At 47.3% G+C, this 12,221-nt stretch overlaps 1 pseudogene; it reads right to left on the reverse strand.

Moving 5' to 3' along the window:
• Positions 1-9,696: 9,696 nt before the first annotated feature.
• LOC146177554 (uncharacterized) lies at positions 9,697-11,037 on the reverse strand (annotated as a pseudogene).
• Positions 11,038-12,221: the final 1,184 nt, after the last annotated feature.

The following is a 12,221-nucleotide window of genomic DNA, read 5'->3' on the forward strand; positions in this document are numbered from 1 at the left end:
ATAGGCTCCCTACGTCGCCCATTACGTCAAAACGTGCCGTGAGCATCAGCGACGCAAGACACGCCTTATGAGACCTGCTGGGCTACTGAACCTGATACTACTCCCAGCTAAGCCCTTTCAACAAATAGGGATATACCTCCTCGGACTCTTCCCAATTTCATTAACTGGAAACAAGTGGATCATAATGGGCACCGACTACATGACCCGCTTCGCGAAGCAAAAGCCTTGCGAACAATTTCTTCTCCGACACGGCGGCCCAGAATTGGTCAACACGGACAGGGGAAAAGCCTTTACTGCGGAGCTGAGGCAAACCATCTTGACTCATAAAAGGCCCGACCACATGATAGGGTTTCTTCGGCGTAGCGTAAGCATCTCGTCTATGAGCTTCGTCACTCGGCGCGCGCCGGAGAAGGTAACCAAACACATGACGGCGTACGGACTGCCGTCTGCAAGGCAAGGCGTGGGGGAATTCTGGAAGTCCGAACAATTGTCCTCCGTCCGTAGCTAAAAGTGCCCTTTTCAGAGACGACGGGAACTTAATAGGGAGTGTGGCGGAGGCAAGGGGAAAAAATGCGCAGGCATGCACGGACACCAGAGGAGCTCTTGCTTCCGCAGAAACGAGTTGCGTCTGTTGCGGTGGCTGCTGCAGCTTGTCATTGGTCCCCACCTGCGGATAATTTTCGCCGTCGACACTAAGATTTGGCACCGCCAAATACCTGCGTATTTCAGCGTCACCTCGCCTGAAGAACTAGAATTGCGCCTTCGGCGATGCCGATACCAGAGACGCTGACGCGGTGCCGAAGAAACGCTGCCATGCTATTGAGCCTGTAGTCACACAAACCTCCGGCGCACAGCGAAATACAATCTCGAGACAAACGGATTTAAGAAACGTTTAAACAAAACGACTGCGGATATGATTGCCATGTAAGTCATTGCCGAACGCAAGATATGGCACTCATTATCCCTTACGTGATTTTCGCTTATACCACCGCCGTCCAAGAGACGACCAGGGCGACCCCGTTCCAGCTTGTGCATGGCAGTGATTCCACGACCACGCTCGATGCAACGCTGCCGCACGTAAGAGAATGCCTGGACGTCGCCGCCTACATTAAACTTGCAGAGGTAGCTCGACAACTCGCATGGCTGCGCATCAAAGACGAGCAACGCACTTGCGCCCAAATATACAACCCTTCACGACACGATGCAGAGCACAAGCCCGGAGACCAAATGCGGATATGGACGCTGATTTGCCGTCACGGATTAAATGAAATGGTCTTACGTCGATACTTTGGACTATACAGAATCTTTCGCCGCGTCGGACAACTGGACTATGAAATTATTCCCGACGGTGCAACAGTATCCCAAAGGCACTGCGCGCGACCAGAAATCGGACATGTACACCCGACCAGTTCTTTAACCGTACCGCGTGGCCGTCGACTACCCGGCTCTGCAGCGTCTGAAGGCATCATGGGAGATCCCAAAGCAAGCGAGGGCAAGGGCATGCTTCTAATTTCTGCTGCTGCGGTGAGACTTGTCTGCTAGGCTTTTCTGAATAAAACGAAGCAACCCTTACCGCAATCGGATGGTAGGCATCGCTTCGCAAAGAAGCCGCCACTGCTATGTTTTATTCGCTATATGCTCATATGGTGCGAAACATGTGTGTTCAAAGTACACACATTTGCAATGAAAAACCTAACATGACGAATACCGCTTTACAATCGTTGCTTTCGGAACAAATTACTATCGATTTGCAATGTTTACTGAATATTTGGAACGTTACAAGTTTGCACCAACTGAGGCTACACGCAAGCACAAAATACGGAACAAGTGCTCGCAGAACTCAGACATGAAACTTTATTCAAGAGGTTGCTTCCGAGGGAGCGGTCAGCCAAGCAGACGACACTCGCTCAAGCAGCATGGTTACGCCCCCTCCACTCTCCCGATTTCCGCTTTGCTTCGGCTCGGCGCCGCTGCATCGGGCAGTCGTTGCTCGCGCGGAAATGTTAACAAATTGAAGCCTTACGCGCGTTAAAGAATACGCGATGTTTTAACCACCGTGGTTTTACCTTTGTAATGTTATGTCTGCCTTTTTTTGTCTGTTTATTTTCAAACATCAAGGCGATGTCTCTCTAAGGGGGGGGGGGGGTGTAATGCCGCGAACAATTTTAAACTTTCTTCGGTGCTTTTTAGCTGTCGCTGGCATGGGGCCTTATCACTGAGCCCACCACGAAATGGTTTTAAAGTTTTTCATGCTCGTTTTCGCGAGACGGGGTGCTATAATATTTCTTGGTGCCCCCGCCGAGATGTATCACAAACGATCCCAGCCACGCGCGTCTGTTTCTTCAATGTTCTCGATTGTGCTAGTCACATTATGCGCCTTTATCTAGATCGTTCTGTGACGGCTTTAAATTGAGCACTGACAAGCGCACCGGGCATTCGTAGTCCGTAACCACCGAGCTCTATTGCTGCTATTGACGCCCACTGTGTTTCTTAATTCTACGGGCGAAAATCAGCCCAATAAATAAGGAATTATATTCCTACACCTGTCGGTTCCTTTGTTGTCTCTGTCATTGGAACCATTAAGCGACAATATATTCTTTGTGTTTACTTTGTAGAGTCCATAATATCCCGCGTGAGCATAGCACTGGTTTAAAGCTTTATATGTCGTGATCGAATTTGTAGGAAAAACCGTGTAGTTTTGTGTAAATCTTCCTGCCTTATCCATGCTTCTTTCTACTTACACGCAGCTATGCTTCAAATGGCTCTTCTTAGATCCCGAAGTCTACGGATTGGCCGTCTACGATGTGGAGTACGACGCCGAACCAGCTCCGTGTCCACAGTTCAACCTGACTGGAGGTGCCTTCAGCCGTCTTAAACTCATCAAGAATATCAACGATTTTTACCGACGTTTCGGTGTGATCTCGGAAGAGGACCACGACAAATGCTTAGCATTAGCCAATTTATAATGTGAATTGTAAGAATCGTAGGACTGCACGTTTTTGTGGAAACACGTGTATGAATTATTTTTATTGAAATTAAAAGGCCGTCTTCATGTGCACATGTATTAGAAAAATGTGCATCACATTCACGAAACTATTTTCTAAATTTCAGTAGAATTCTATTTGGCTACATCTGAGTTCGAGTACGCTCAGTTTTCGGCAGCCATTAGCGGATAAAATGATTATAAGTGGAACGTTAGGATTTCAGACAAAAACACTGGTAACACTTTATATTATGTCTTTTTATGTTTTCGCGTTTCCCAGGGCATGGCCGCTTAAACCATTACACGTAAATACAACCTAGGTGGATAGTCTTCTTCCATAACCCTCCACTAAAGTTTGTTTTTTCGTCTTTGGCCAAATGTAGCATCATTATACCCTCACAGCAGATGAGAAGCGCGCAGATACACGCCCTCGTGCTCCCTTACACCAGCCTAGCAGCTCCTCATTCATTACGTTTTGTATGCTTGATAGTGCAAAATTATTATGACGTTCATGGAAAAAGTACTTCCATGATCTGTCTTAGCTGAATAGCAAGAGAAAAAGTTTCTATTCCGCCCTAATGACGACAATTTATGTCAAAAAGATTTTGACAAAATAAGCTACTTGCTGTGCGCTGAACAATGAATTAGAGAGAAACTCTTGTTCATATACCATATCCTACACCATAGTTCAGGGCCTATATGTAGGGAGGGATGGAAAGTCTGATTTACCAAAATTTGACCATCTTCAGTGGAATCATATGCACTTAGCTAGCCAGAACCGTCTAAGATTAAGAGCCGCATAGTAACCAAACCGGTTGTATACAACAAGAATAATTGTCCTTATATTCACTACCTCAGGAAACTTTAGGTCAGAACGAGCGCCACCCAAAACATTCAAGTGTCAGGCGCAACCCTCCGTTAGGGTATTGCGATTTATTTTATAAAAGCTTGTTTGTTTGTTTGTTTGGTTTAACGTCCCAATCGACTCAGGCTATGAGAGATGCTGTAGTGGAGGACTCCGGATATTTCGACCACCAGAGGTTCTTTAACGTGCACTGACATCGCACAGTACACTGGGTGCCATGCTTTTCGCCTGCACCAGAAAGCGGTCGTCGAGGCCGGGATTTGATCCCGCGTCCTTGGGAACAGTAGTCAAGCACCGTAACCCTAGCGCCAACCCGACGGGCACTGGGAAACATCTAAAGTTGTAGCAAGAGGCTGCGCATTACTAGAGATCACAGCAGGCGCAATTACACACGGATGCACGGCGCGAACTCGCCATATGCACTAAGCAGCGAACGGAGTAGCGGTGTCGTGTTAGATGCAAACATGCCTCATTGTACGAGAGATACAAAATGAAATTACATTTCCATGCAGATGACACTATATGTACGAAAAGGAGAAAAAACGAACAGGTAACTAGCAAAAGAAATTATACAACTCATTTCAATCTTAAAACGAACGAGGGGGAAGGATTGTAAAAGGTTGCAGACTATGCTTGTCTACTGAAGAGCGGGAATGGCGAAATGCAGTTAACAGGAGGCGTTTCGATGGAGGCGAAACGAAGTGGCGTCCGTGTGCTGTGCGATGTCAGCGCACGGTAAAGATCCCCAGGTGGTCGAAATTACTCCGTAGCCCTCCACTACGGCTCCCCTTTCTCTCTTTCCACTTACACTCCCACCTTCATCCCTTCCCTTGCGGCGCGGTTCAGGTGTCCACAGAGCAAGTGTGACAGATACAGCGCCTTTCTCTTCCTGTAAAACAATTATTATTATTTTATTATTATTATTATTATTATTATTATTGTTACTTTATTATTATTATTAACAGGACTGTTTTCAGAAACTGTATTGTCATTGCCATCGGTGCTATTATCTTCATCATCATATCGCTATCATTATTATCATTATTAACTAAACACACCGTTACTGTCATCGCTACTACCATCATTATAATTATGACTAACAGCAGCATCATTGTCGTCGCTACTATTATAATTAACCTTTTAATAACTCGAGCGTCCATTTCATCGAAGTAGTAGTTTGCGCGCTCGGCTGGGGTCGGAAGGATAGTGATTTGATTTACAGTGGAGACGGAAAACGTCTTTTCTGTAGTGGCAGTGTGATGCACTTAACCAGATTACAGTTTCTGTGTACGCCGTTGCATGAGCCAAGAAAGGCTTTCGCTTTAATACTCAAGAACTCATGACGAAATAAAACCATCTAGAGTCCGCAGACTATGGCTGAAGCTGAAACTTGATACACTCAACAATTGGGATCAAAGTAATGACGAGAACACACAGAATCGCTAGTAAATGGAACTGAACTTTGCAATTTCATATTAGCTGAACAAAAATACGCCTAGTGGTGGCAGAAGTGTTATTTCTACAAACGACCTGCCGAAACCCTCTCAAAAGAATAGTATGGGGCTAAACACCCTCCTTCTGAAATTTATTTCAGTCCTGGACTATTTGTCATTTTGGTGTAAATCAATCTTTAAATTATTTTTTATACTTCACGTGTATTATTCAACTTTCATAACATGATATAAAGGGAAGGATACATAGCAATATAGGAGCCCCGACGGACGCATACCTCGTCAAACTGGTTCCCGCTATAGAGCCTCCCCCTACAGAGACAGCCATAAGTATTCGGGTCTTTTCGTAAGGCAGGTCAGTCCAGACTTCTGCATATTTGAGAAATCATAGTTTCTGGTTACAAACCCAGGCTCAAGTTTCCGATCTTGTTTATGTTAACTGGTAAGGGCTTTTGTGTCATGATCCCAAGTCGCACAACCCTATTCTAAAACGGACGGACATTTGTCAAGAAGAGTGTCGCTTTAAGTTTAGCGGCCGCCTGACTGAAACGGAGCTTACAAATAGCCAGGCTTAATTCTGGTATGCTTATTGGTACAAGCGAAATCTGTGTTTACCATGGAGACACTTGCTTAGTCGCGGTGAATCTCACTGGTGACGCACTCGCACATTGCGCAGCACTCAGCCTAGCGCGGTGTTCTTGGTGGCATTTTTGTTGTTTGGCCAAAAAGTATTCCTTCTGTTCAGGTGTCTTCTTGTTTAACCCACCCTGCCGTTGCCTCTCGCCAAACTTTGCACAAACGCAAATTCTGGCCAAGCACAAAAATAGGCTAACCAGAGAAATCATAGAAGCTGCCGCTGTCAACAAGCAAAACGATGAATGTGTTAGTACACCGCCAGTTTCCTAGAAAAAGAGCTGTCATTCCTTTCCGACTTCCTCATCCGTTGTACGCTCCCCTCTCGCGCTCTCGCACGTCTTAACGTCTGCCAACATTTTTCTTAGGTCTTTAAATGCCTTTGTCTTCAGGGTTTGCTCCTGTTCTGTTTGTGTTATCGATGGTCACATATCTGTCTTTTATCCTTAACTAATTCTAGCGTCTTTTTTTGTCACGGCTTTACCTGCAGTACTATGTTCACTTGCCACCTAGCTATGCCGCTAACGTGCTTGTTTAGTGTATTCGTTGTGTCGAGCTTTTTGTCATTCTTCTAGCCGCGTTGGTTGCGGGCTTTTCATTAACTCATGTTTCTACCTTTTACTGGTCTTAGTGCCTATTTCCCCGCCAGTATCTAAGTCGCGGTGCACCTTGACTGTTCTTTGGCTCTGCCGCATTGCTGCAGTTTTGGTTGGTTGGTTGGTTCATAGGAAGGGAAAGGCGCAGTATCTGTTACACTTGCTCTGTGGACACCTGAACCGCGCCGTAAGGGAAGGGATGAAGGTGGGAGTGAAAGTGGATAGAGAGAAAAGGGGGCCGTAGTGGAGGGCTACGAAGTAATTTCGACCACCTGGGGATCTTTAACGTGCGCTGACATCGCACAGCACACGGACGCCACTTCGTTTCGCCTCCATCGAAACGCAGCCGCCGAGGCCGGGATTCGATCCCGGGAACTCCAGCACAGTAGTCGGGCGTCTTACCACTGCACCACCCTGGCGGGGCCTGCAGTTTTAAAATTTCCTCCTTTTGTTCTTCCTTTAGCCGGGTTCGTTATTGGCATTTATTTTATTTATATGTTTTCAGGCGTTTTATATACGCCCTGCGGTTTTTTATTATTTTTTTTGTGTTTTTCCTGCTTCTGTTATCCATCTGTTTTGCTTCCAGGCCGCGTCTCTTCTTGGTTGGTGTTGATAAGCTAGTTATGGGCGTGTGGAGATGAACCACAGACACTTTTAATTGGGTCTCCACAAATATATTTTGGCAGGACCCGCTGTGCCAGGCGGCAACGGGGCGGCGAATCGCAGGCATTCAATCCTGCTGCCACGTAGAACTAACTGCGCGTGCTTTGGTAGGCGCGCTGCGGCTGTCGTCGTCTTCGCTCAGACGACGATGGCATTCCACAGCCCCTTCCCTCTCCCTCTCCCTCTAGCAATGAAGCCATGAGCGAAGGGGAATGGCGAAAAGTGGACACTGGTAGTGTGAATCGTACGCGGCGAGAAATGGCATGATCGGAAGGGGTTGCAATGGCACAGTTTGCGATTACATCTGAGTCAATGTGGGCGGGTATAAGGCAATCACGAAGATAGTGTCCTCCCGGCCATTGATACGCAGTATAAAGTACTTAGGAGCACACCGGAGTACCTGCTACGGGCCATCGTACGGTGGCCGTAAGGGTGGACGTACAGCGTCGTGGCGAACGAAGACGTGTGTGCACCGCTGCAGGTCGGAGGGAACGTGGATACGACTAGAATACTGGCGCTGACGTGGTGAATTGATATTGCCCATAGCGCTACGTAGTCGGCAGGTGTAATATGTGACGTCAGGAGGCGTGGGTGGCGAGGGCTCAAAAAACCAACACCTCCTAGACTTGTTCCAGGCCTGCGCGTCACGTGCCTCGACGTCAGCTACGTCACCACTGCCCGTCCCAGGCGACGCGCCGCTTCCAACTCTCCCCTGCTTGCTGGCGCTTGCTAAGTAGCCGCGCTCAGGCTTTCTACGAAGCTACGCGTGGTTGGTGCGCAAGGAGTGACGTGTAGATGTAGCACATTATTGTTGAGATGTAGGAAGAGTTAAAATAAAAAAATAGAAAAGAATGAGAACGTTTGACAAATAGCATGTCGTGACGTTCGCTCCAGGTAAGCACATGGGCTTTATAAATGCAAAATGCCTAAAAGCTTTACAAATGGGGACAAAATTTATTTTCGGCACTCACGATGAAATACAATCAACAGACAACAATTGCTTTCATTATCACTTTTTGGTGACTGTCTTTAAATTGCGTGCTTTTGCATCAGCTTTTGCAGCAGCAGTGGCAGTATCGTTCCTGTCTTTACAATAATTGTTCAGTATTATATTTGTAGCACATTTTGCTGCCATGTTAATTACAAGTTCAGGCGCATGGCCGTTTTCACATGTGCACAGTTCTTCGAACTCTGGCAGGCTTTTAATCACAAGGTGCTTCACGATGATCCTGTGATTAGACATCTGTAACAAGTTCGTGGCATTTTCGGGCTGCAGCAATTTTTTTACAACTTCGGCGTGCATAACGATGGTAACAACACACGCACTGGGAAATTTTAAGCCCCCTCGACTGAGGTTCGCTGTTAGTGAGTACATATCCGTGTCTCTCTCGTCATCTCTCTCAACAACAAGCTTTTCCTTGCAGGTGTCGCACTTCAAAACTTTCAAGACAGAGTGCGCGAAAAAGCCTGCAACACAGCCAAACACAGCAACACGTGAACTCAACTTGTCTAAATCTTCAGACTCTACGGTAATGTCGAAAGACGCTTTATGTGGGGCACTTTGTGAAGAAGCAGTGTCTAGCAGATCATCATCGCTTAAGGCCGGAAGGGTGCTCTGCAATCGCAGCCTGCCTTCACATTCATAAAGTTGTCGGATGCTAATGTGATAGTGGCCTCCTGCCATTTGCCTGTACTGACCGAACAGTAAGAGTTTCTCTTGTGAGTGTACCATTGTCATGCTTATAAAACTCCCACACGTCCAACCAAGTCACTAAGGCGTCCAAGAAGGTCAGCTTAGGGTGATCTGTCCTTGATGAAGCTGGCTGCTCGTAAACATCCTGATGGTGATACCCTTTGTGCGGTGTTTCAACATTTATAATTTTCCACCATCTAACGATTACTCTAACAAAATTTGCAGTCTGCTTAGCATGTTGAAATGCTGGCAAGTCACTGTGGGCATCTAATGCTTCAGCCACAAATTCGTTGAATACCTGTAGCGAGCTTGACATTCTGTCTCTCTAAGTTGCTGGGGTTCAGTGCTTTTGAGGAGAGGTGGTAGCTGTATTTTAGGAGCTGCGAAGCTTCAAGCTTATGAAGCTCACGTAGTTCCTTGAAAGAAGCCCACTGTATGGCGTCATGATGCACTGTGATATTTGAAAGGTCGAACAGTGGGAAATAAAGGTTAGTTCCAGGATTTTTTTATTTAACCAGTTGTTTCTAATGCACTTGAGCAAATGCACGGCATCTACAACATAAAATAAAGGCCGTGATGCGTCAGCCGGATTCGGATAAGCTATTTTCAGCTTAGGGGGACTTGAAAACATACTAAGGGCTTTCCTGTTGATCGAATTGTTATCCGACACAACAGCTAGCACTCTGAATCCAAGTTTTTCAAGCCCGAGGATGACTTCCTTCAGCACTTTGTGCAGAGACTCGGCATTCAGCATTCGCACAGGAAGAATGTGTGCAACTTCTCGAAAAGAGCTGAGCATGCTTTGCAACATAAACACATGCGCGGATTTAGCGGCCACATTGGAGTTTGCCGCTGCTCCACTGATATTGCCGCCTTTATAATCAAAAAATGGTTGGATGTGCATTTCATCTACCATCAGAACAATATCTTTTTCATCTTGCTTCAGTTGTTTGGATCTGTGGGCGATGTATTTCAGAAAATTACCATTCCCAGATTCATTTTGCGGTGGCAACTGATATGAAGAGCAGACATTTCTTATTGTACTCGGATGTGGCAAGACAAAAACACAAGATGACCTAAGGAACTTGTATGGGTGAGGGGATACTGTGTGCAAAATATAAGCAAGCACCATAATCTCTGATGAATATTGGATGCGTTCCTTTACAAGCAATGTCACCTGTTCTTTCAAAAATCTAATCATATCCCTTTTGCTGTCTGTGATGTGTTCCTCAATTTTTTCCAGAAGAGCACAAACAATATCTTTAAGGCCATCAGAGGGACACTCATCGCTCTCAATGCGTTGCACTCATTTCAATAGTTCCAGGAGAACATTGACATCCATGACCTTATTTGGCACCAAGTAATTTCCAAAACGCTTCAAACGTTTGCCCAAGAAACAAACGCTCAACTCCATATCAACGGAGATGGTCACGGATGACTGCAAAACAGGTGCACTCTCGTTCACTATGTTCAAAAACAGCGCACAGTTAGGGCGATGAATGACTGCCCACACATCAGGTACACACACTGTCTTCAATCGTTCTTTCAGTTCAGGAAGCGAGAAAAAAACTACGCTTAATTTCTTCACTGTGGTAGGAAGCTGCGGATTCAGAAATCGCACGAGCAAGGTCTGATGCTTCTCGGCGTGTTCGTTTGCTATCTGGTGATATTCTGGAAGGGCAGGCGTCTTGCTTTGACAAGTAGGATGGCCATCCCGGAAAGAGAGCAGGCACTGATCCTTTTCGAAGCCGGGGTACTTTCAATGAAACCTCAAGCACTCGCCCGGTCCTGGGATCCGTGTACGAAGTCTTCAGTTCAAGACATGACTACTCGAAGTGCAGTGCGCATACCTGCATTCAAACAAAAGCGAAGGCATACTGATAATATGCGACTGCTAGAGCGAAATACCTGCTGTATACTGTTCTCGTTCGATAAAAAGGAATAATCGAATTGCGCTTCAAACGTAGCCTAGAAGCGCAGTGTAACAAACAAATCTCTTACCTTGTTATTCTCTGTAGGACTAAAATTCTTCCTCGGTATCGCCCGCAGCCACTTCGTGCGTTGCACATCGTCTTCGGGAAGGAAAACACTTGGGCTTTTTCCCCTGTTCGGTAATTGCTTGTACATGCCGGTACACAACACTTGTTCGGCATTTAAAAACCAGCATATGCCGCAAAACATGGGCGCACAGCAACCAAATAGGGCAAGAAAACACGCGCAGAACAGCAGCCCACTCGCACACGGCACAAAGCATATATGGCGCGCGGCTGACTGGTCCCTGGCGTCCAGGCGCCGCGTCCCGGCGCCAAGTGTTTTCCTTCCCGAAGGACGAAGGGACGCCGGCGTCCCCGGCGTCCCGGCGCCGGGACGCCGGGGACGCAAGGAGTAGGCCGGCAGGAAGTGACGTCACGTCGGAGCGCGCAGGCCTTGAAAGCTGTCTAGGAGGTGTTGGAAGAACTCGCCAGGGACATGGAGGTTGGTGCCAAGCGTTACCTCTGCTGCACAGGTGGAAGAGTCGCTGCGAAGTGCGGTGCGGAGATCAAGCAGGACGAAGGGTAGGCGCTCTATTCATGGTGCAGAGAAAGCGGACGCCATAAGTGAAGCTTTAAACTGCCGGTGAAAATGTTCAATGATACCATTCGAAATAGGGTGGTAAGAGGTCGTCTTAATGTGGCTGACACCGAGGAGTCGAGATAGGTTAGGAAATAATGCTGAGTCAAACTGACGACCACGAACATTCGTAATGGTGAAACCAACGCCGTAGCGGCTTATCCAGAGTGCAATGAGCGCTTTTCTGATCAATTCCGCCGTTATGTCCAGAAGGGGCATCGCTTCAGGCCACCCTCGTGAGCCTGTAAATGCAGGTTAACAGGTAGCGATGGTTCCCGCAGGGAGGAAGAGGACCGACAATGTCGGCGTGCAGATGGCTGAAGCGGGCGTCCGGGTACGGCAAGGATCCAAGAAGAGTCGCTGTGTGTCGGTGCACCTTACTTTGCTGGTAGCTGAGGCACGTGCGCGACCAGCGGCGAACGTCGACGCTGATGCAAGGCCAGACATAACGAGCCGTGACGAAGCACTGATTTGCGCGGATGCCAGGGTGGGCCAAATAATGGAGGGCATCAAAGTCGGATCGGCGCTATGATGGAGGCACGTAAGGGCGAAGGCGACCGGTCGACATATCACAGACGAGAGGAACGGCGCAGTCTGGGAGCAAGACGTCCTCCAATTTGAAGGCTGTCGCGCGTGCGAAGCCGTTGCAGTTTGGCATCGGCTCGTTGAGCAGCAGCCATAGCCGTGAAGTCGATGATTGGCCATCCATTGCCCGTCGCATTTACTT

Source organism: Amblyomma maculatum, chromosome 10, assembly GCF_055883805.1.
Source record: "Amblyomma maculatum isolate TAMU_Amacu chromosome 10, ASM5588380v1, whole genome shotgun sequence".
Taxonomy (NCBI): domain Eukaryota; kingdom Metazoa; phylum Arthropoda; class Arachnida; order Ixodida; family Ixodidae; genus Amblyomma; species Amblyomma maculatum.